The sequence below is a fragment of the Melitaea cinxia genome, chromosome 23 (assembly GCF_905220565.1).
Source record: "Melitaea cinxia chromosome 23, ilMelCinx1.1, whole genome shotgun sequence".
NCBI lineage: Eukaryota > Metazoa > Arthropoda > Insecta > Lepidoptera > Nymphalidae > Melitaea > Melitaea cinxia.
This window is the reverse complement of record NC_059416.1, coordinates 9,904,601-9,913,359: the sequence shown is the minus strand read 5'-3', so window position 1 is coordinate 9,913,359 and position 8,759 is coordinate 9,904,601.

The window sequence follows — 8,759 nt, the reverse complement described above, 5'->3', positions numbered from 1 at the left end:
ATATTATATCAAAAATTGACTGCTCCAGCGGGGTTGGAACCCGCGTCTCCGACTGACCGTGTCGGCGCTCTAGCCAATTAAGCTATGGAACGATGTACCCGCTAGAGCGAAATTTTTGATATGATGATTTTTATTTTCTGTTTAAGCGAACCGTGGCACCGTCTATAGTGAGTTCTTTACAGAGACCCGTAACTATTCAAAGTTTCATATTACAATGAAAGTCTTTGACAGGAGACGACACCATGCTATTTTTAATATGTACGATTTTATTTTTGTGTTACCCACACATTAGTAATTCTAAACATTTTTGGATATTATATCAAAAATTGACCACTCAAATAAAAATAAAACTTGGTTTTACAATGAATTATTTATTGTTTCCAATTTGACTAAAAAAACAATGTCCATTTTATTTGGGAAATAATTTGGTACCAAGGGGCCTCCACTCCTTTGTTGTCCCGAGGCCTCTAGACCTCTAAATCCAGCTCTGAATTCTTCTGATTATCGTTTATTTTTATCTTTTAATTTCACGTGTAAATGTCGCGATCTAGTAACTCAATCTACAAAACTATTTTTACTTTTGGTAAGCTATAAGAACGTTATAGGGTAGAAGACATTACTCTGCGCTCAAGAAAGTCACTCAACTTGTAAATAAGACTTAAATTCGTAACTAATTTTACGTTTTTCAGATATTATCTTCGAAGTCATAAAATTACTGACACTGACTGACTCTTTGGCTTGGTTTTCATCGACCCTCTTTTCCGCTCCAGTGTTGTTTGACCTTAATAGATACCTAGTCTATACAAATAAATAAAATTGGAGTGTCTATTTGTAATATTAAAATAACCGCTTTTTACTAAATTCATATGGATACATTCATATGGACACGGTACATATACCAAAATAGCATTTTTTACAATTTTTGTTTGTCTGTCTGTCTGTCTGTTTGTTCCGGCTAATCTCCGAAACTGCTGGACCGATTTTGACGCGACTTTTACTGGCAGAAAACTAATCTAATAAGGATTACTCGTTATTAGATTAAATGGATAATAATATCTGATATATATTCACTAAACTAATTGAAGCAATAAATATTATAATTATAATTTAGAACTTTTGAAGAGAATAAACATATGTTAAAAAATCGCGGTATGAAGTAAAACTACGAGTAAGACTTAAGGCTGTGTAAAAGTCACTTTTTTTATTAAGGTCGTTAAAAAGTAATAAAATACTTTTCATTATAATAATAACGTACACGATAAAAGTAATAATTGCAATGATATTATGCACTAAAAAAGTTTTACGTTTATAAAAAACAAATCGATATTCAGTTAAATTTATTTTATTGTACGCTTTTTAATTTAAATTGTCATTATAATTTACGAAAATTTTAGAATCCATAAGCGTTAAATGAAGACAAAGTAATGCAACGTGAAATGACATCTACTTAAGTATGTCTAAGCTTAGACTTTCAGACTGACCGCTTTCTGGAATTCAAACGAACTATTATTCGAGTACTGCACGGTCCCGCGACTCTGCCACGATTTTGACAAAAACATACTATATAAAATATTTTGAAATTTTTCTTATCACTCTATTCTTAAAAATAAAATGTTACCAAGGCAATATTAGTATGAATCTAAATATTTTTGAAGTAATTAATTTATTAGTTATAAAGTAAACAAATATTTATTATTTACTTATTAGGTATTCTGTAATTTAATTATTTGTTTATTTTCTTTTTTTTTTTGTACTAGCAATGTTTAATGTTTTTATATATAAACTTCACACATCGAAACGTTTCTTTTCACGATTTAAAAGGTCTTTGTTACTTTTAATTAACTTTAATTACGTAATGCTGTATGCTATTAAAAAAAAGTATTTACAGAAAAACAGTATAAAATTGTCTAGTTCGAAATTTATAATTCCTTAAAAATACAAATGAGATTGTGTTGCAACAAATTTACTACAACTGTTTATCTACTTTGAGTCGTAAACTTGATTACTATATAGCCTTCTAAATAAAATAACATCATACACAAACGAACGGCTGAATCTTTTTTTATATTATTATAGATAGCATTAATAGTACAGAAGCTCGCGCCTCGATTAGTGCGTCGATGCAAGATTTACGTTTCAAAACAAAGTATAGGAAAATCAACTTTAAGTTGTTGTATTACAGTTCATTTTTCATCGAAAATATTTACTTTCAATCATAGCATGTGAGTATGTAAGCATGGGACGTTTGTCTTAGCCTTTTAAATTGTCTGATTAAATCAAATGAACTCTACATGACAAAGCTCCAGTCATAATTTGATTTTCACGTAGATGTATATGTTAGGTATACGTAGATCAACTAAATGATACCATGTAATATATGTATATATAAATAAAAATAAATCGTCCAAATCTATGTAAGACTTTTTTTACACACGACTGTCAACGTGCCATAGAAAGCGAATATAAAACAAAAACGCTGAAGGCATGTTTGTATAGATTAAACATATACTAGAGAACTAATGTCATCTATAACAAAAAGACATAACGTGTCCAAATGTATGAGACACTTGTTTTATGTACCATTAAAGCATTAACCTTGATATTTGCATTTCGTGGCGAGAATTTAAGAGTTTTGTTTACGTAAACTTTGAAATTCAGCACAATGGCGTGTTCTGCGACTGTGGGCCTAATGGCGCGTTATTTGTCCTAGAAATATTATAATTGTATACCTAACTTTTTTTATTATTTTATTACATACGCACGGTCGTCTGTTCCTAAGATGGGCAGCTTAATGCGTGCGTTACATAATTACATAACAGCCAATTGATATAAACATATATTTTTGATAAATATACATTATAAATAATAAGTACACAATTATAAAAACAAATAAGAAATCCAAACTGAGGTAGGGCACAGCAGGAATTTCCTGCTCAAAATATGGAGCAGCCCGACTGGGGTAGTACCTCGACCTTAGAGAAGATCACAGCAAAATAATACTGTTTTCAAGCAGTATTGTGTTCCTGTTAGTGAGTAAGGTGACCAGAGCTCCTGGGGGGGTTGGGGATTCGGTCGGCAACGCGCTTGCGATGCTTCTGGTGTTGAAGGCGTCTATAAGCTACGGTAATCGCTTACCATCAGGTGAGCCGTACGCTTGTTCGCCGACTTGGTGACATAAAAAAAAACTGGGAATCGTACTAGTACCCTTAAGCTTAAGGTAAGCTTTTAGTGGTTTCGTGTATTAACTAATGATATGAATATGAAAAGAAAACGTGTACGGATTTAATGTTTCAACTTATCAGTAGAAATAATTTTACTATATTCAACAGATATAATATACAAAAATTCGTCATCTAGTTTTTTAAGTACACCTATAAATAGGTTTAAATAATTTATTAATCATGAAATCCTCTGAAATACGTTTTTCTAGAAGAAATCGCAGCACTATTTTAAGCTTTTTGTTTTGAACATAATTTCGTGTAGACTTAGGACTATTATTTCTCACTTTTTTACTTTTAAGTAAATGATGGAATGAAATGAAAAAATTTATTTCGCCATAAGATGATACACACACTTAAGAGCCATTTCACAAAAATCGGTAACAATCCGCGAAATTGTAATATTTTGACGTCGTTAATCTCAGTGTTGGATGCAATAATGTAATTTATATTCTTGAAATATAATAGAGCAACCTTTGTTGTAATCCATAGTCAGATCAAAATTTTGATTTATATTATGTGTATAAAATTATTAACCTTTTCATCAGCCTCCTCCCTGGGTAAACGGTCGCAATGTATACTTTGAAGTCCTACTTTTCAATAACCTCTACGTTGAAACCATTTTAAAAAAATATCATAATATGTGGAATATAATTTTGTTGTCCACTATCATAGATTTTTATTCCATTTGTATCTCTATTAAACGATAAAAAAAATTTAAAGTTACGAATATTTTCCAAATAAGTACAATTTTAAAAGCGATATTTCTCTTAGAAAACTAAGAAATTTTAACGAACTATCTTCATCAAAGTAAACTTACATCATTAAGGAATACAAAAAAAAATAATTAAAAGATGTAATTATTTTTAATACATTTTATATTAAATAATAAAAAGATAGTATATATTGCCACGCATCAAGCCCGGTAAATCAGTCGAGCGCTAGCGCTCTTAGAGGTAAGGTCCACGCCAAATTCTGCGCAGCCGTCTCTTTCGCTCACACGCGCCAAGCGCCTGTTGTTATAGCGGATAAAACGCATTTGATACTTTCATAATAAAATATAAATAAAATAAACATATTACGAAAATGACTGTAAAATAATATAATGATAATTTCTGTAAACAAATGTATAATTTAATTTTCTTTTCTCACACTATCAATACAAATAGGCATTTCAATCTGTTTGTTTTGTTATTTGTTAATTAATATGTTTGTCGGTGTCGATGTCATTAAATGCTTTTTTATTCATATCGTAAATATTAGATTCATTCGTAAACTGAAAAAACTAAATCAATTTAAAAAAATTGTTTCATAAAATTGATTTTTTTAATTTTATTTTAAATTTATTGACTGTTGTTATATAACATACTTGAAATTTTTAACAAATTAATTATGTAAAAAACATTTTATACCATAGTTATAATTTTTATTATACATCAGAAAATGATCACGATGGTCTTTTGGTTGTCACACTATACGTACTAGCACAAAGATCGCGCGGCTCGTACGACTCGCGTGATGCGACCAAATTTACCTAAACTTGCAGAGCGTAAAATTGTGAAATGGCTCTTAACGAAAGAGAAAAATAATATCATTTACAAAATAAAAAAAAAAACAACAATAATAAAAGAAAGTTAAGGTAGCAAAAATATCAAACAATAAAATAAAAATTAACATCTTAACATTAGATACATTACAAACTTAGGTAATGTACCCAGTAACGGTAAATTTTATTGAATTCTCCGAGCCAGATTATGGATCTGTATTGGATAATTTACGTCATTATCTAAGCATACCAAAAGACAAACTGGGCTTAGAATAATGAAATTAATAAGCGAATCATAGAAAATATGATTATGAAAACTTTATATAAATTATGAAACTGTTAAATAGAACGCAGTCTGCACTAACAATAAGACCGCTGATATTAATATCGGAAAGTGATTCCAAAAAACACAGACGACAAAGTATCGGTTTCGATAATGGGTCGACGGGTAACGCCATCTGGTGAAACCGACACGCTCTTATTGTGCACAATAATGAACAGATTTTTTTTTCTTAAAGTGCAGAAAAAACTCCTTGGTAATTGACTTTTCACAGAATATACAAACATAAGAGTTTTAATTGAAATTGTAGAGAAGTTAAACCATTTTTATATTTTATTTTCTGCGTTACAAGAAGAAAATATTTAACAACTAGCTGCCCGGATAGATTTGGTTCTGTCAACGGTTAATAGTAAAAATAATGTTTTTAATTTTTTTTTTTTTATATTATTACCTTCCATGTTCCTTTAAGGAACATAAAAAAATAGCGGGATTGGGTGAGCCGTTCTCGAGTTATGCGCTTAGCAACATTCATTTTTTATTAAAATATTACATATAAATATTTTTTTAATGTATCTTTACAATTAATGTTGTTGTTTTTTTTTTTGGCGATCAAATAAAAATCATTTGCATTGTCTTCACAGTGAAAAATTTTCCTAAAAAATACCTTTTTTAAATACCTGTACACAAAATATGTTAACAAATTAAAGGGAGACTTGCTTAGCATGATGACAAGGGAAAGATTTTTTATATATCTTCAAAAAAATCTACAAATAAACAAAGAAAGAGATAAAAACCAGTCTGCATTTCACGCACGACAGAAGTGAAACTTCTGTGGAAGTGTAGCTACTAAAGCATTTTTCACCGAGAGTATAAAATACTATGTAATTCAATCTATCACATTCTCGCCTATACAGTTATGTATTTGTTTCTTTATCGTGACGCGTTTTCGTTACATCGAGTTTAAAATCACAAAGATTCTAAAGAAGTTTCACGAAATCGTTTGTGAGGGGATTATGACGCAATATTTGTTAGGGAGTCACTGAAAATTTGTCTTAACATGTCAAGGAGAAGAGAGGGCCCAGAACGGTAAAATTCAGCGTGACGTGTTTTACGGACAGCCCCTTACTGAACTATTTTATTAGTGATCGATAATAGGTTCCATCATCTGAAGCATAAGAATTGTAATTGGTTGCGAATAGATAAACCCACAGATAAAGTTAACTTTAATAATGAAAAAGAAAAACGACATACATCAGCTTTAAAAAGGAAACAGAGCCTAAGAATCCTTCTTATCTTCGATCCCGTTTTCACTTCCTACCCTCTCCTAATCGTACCAGGCGCCCTGGCATTACAACAAAGCTGGATGTACCAAAGTGCAATACAAAATTCAAACTTAATTCATTTACGGTACGCGCCTCTATACTGTGGAACAAACTCCCTGAAAGTATCCAAAAAAGTCCTTCCCTTGTCTCCTTCAAACGTAAATTAAAGGAGCACTTTATTTCTCAAGTCAATTTACAATCATCTACTTAGTGAGTATGTAAGTATATAATTACCTATCTATTATGTTATGTATTTGTATGTATTTATGTGTGTATGTATATATATATATGTATATGTATGTATAAATGTAAGGTATGTATATATATGTATGATATGTCTGTGTGTATGTATTTATACTTATAAGTTTGTAATACATTACAGTTATTCAACTATTTTCTCAATATTGTTATTTCTTGCACTGTGTCCCCCGCTATATGACACTCTTCCTCATGACCATTGGTTGACTGGAAGAGATCTCTTCTAGGGATAAGTCCACCTTTGCCATCAACTACATAGGTATGTAATTTTCTGTATATTCTGTTCTTAAATGCAATAAAGTATATAAGAATAGGTAAGTATTCATCATCATCATCATCACTTCAGCCTATCGCAGTCCACTGCTGGACATAGGCCTCCCCAAGTTCGCGCCACACATCCCGGTCTTCCGCAATCCTCATCCAGCCTACACCGGCAATCTTACGTAGATCGTCGGTCCAACGGGCCGGAGGACGTCCCACACTGCGTTTGCCAAGTCGCGGTCTCCACTCTAGCACCCGTCTACTCCAACGGCCATCGGTCCTGCGACACAGATGACCAGCCCACTGCCACTTCAACTTGCTAATTCTGTGGGCTATGTCGGTTACTTTCTTTCTCTCGCGGATAGTCTCATTTCTAATCCTGTCCTTGAGAGAGACCCCAAGCATAGCCCGTTCCATTGCACGTTGAGCGACTTTAAAATTGTGGACCAGTCCCTTCGTCAGTGTCCACGTCTCGGCTCCGTATGTTAACACAGGCAGGACGCATTGCTCGAAAACTTTTGTCTTCAAGCATTGCGGAATCTTCGAAGCTTCGAAGAATAGGTAAGTATTACGGTTTATTATTTCTTTTAAACCGAAATGCTTAATATTAACGAGAATTTCCATCGGACTAAAAGCTTGTAAAGAATACATCCTTTGTATTATTTTGAATAATTTTAATAAATAAAAACTCACTCAGTACACAATATAGCCATCTCAAAAAAAAATATTAGGCTTATTATGTACCATCTCTTATAAATGAGAAAAAGGCAATAGTATTATTTCTTTCTTTTGTATTATCTCAATGGAGTTTATTATATAAAAGCACTGTGAGGTAACCAGCCGTGTCCTGGCAGTCTAATGTACTCGACGGGGTCGCGCCATGTGACGTCGATCACTTAAACTGAGAGTAGTGCATGTTGGAATTAATTTAGGTAAAGTATGAGTTGTTTGAGAATAATCTAGGGTCTGTAATCTGTATTTTTAAAAGCACGTTCATTTACGTATTTTATAAAATTAGATTAATTTTATTTTATAGTATAAAGATAATTAATAATAACTATGAACAAATCTGTCTCTTATTACTTACGAATTTTATTTAACAAACTTTAATTCGTTTCTTTCGCTATTTATTTGATAATTAAATTTAAAAATGTCTTTAAATATTTTTCATTTTATAAAAATACCCAGTGATAATTAATTATAATACTAATACTATATAAATTTTACTTTTTTTTTTTATTTAAACTCATTTTACATTAAAGAAAATTACAGTAATACACTCCAAAAATCGAAGAGATTTGTCCGGAGTGTTAAGTTTGAATACAGTTCATTTAGGCAATTACAAATAAGGTGGGTAGTTCTACAAATTAAAGTAAGTAGGTATCTTTTAATTAGGTGTAAATGCGTACGCGGCGTAAGGCGATCGAGACGCAATACCGGTTTGTTACAAACAGTTACAGGATGTTCAGATAATACGACTTCAATTCATTTCTTAAATTTTTTGTTGTGATTCTTTTCTTAAATGCCAGATCTAATCCATTCAACAAGCGAGGAGTCAAATATTCAGTGGTCCTTTCACCATATACGTTATTTGTTGCAGTTGTTGTTATAAGTTTTTGTTTTGTTATTTGTCGTGTATTAATTTTATGGTGAATTTTGTGCTGTATGTCTATATTAAAAAAGTTTTCTTTTAATACATTGTATTGAAATTTATATTCAACCGGTAATACGTTGCAGTGCTTAAAAAGTTTATCGTCATCATTTTTATATTGTTCTTTTATTTTAGGAGTTACGATTTGTTTTAGGATTCTTACTTGTAAACTTTGTATAGTATTAAGATAAGTTTTAAAGGTTCTACCATAGGTCGTGATACC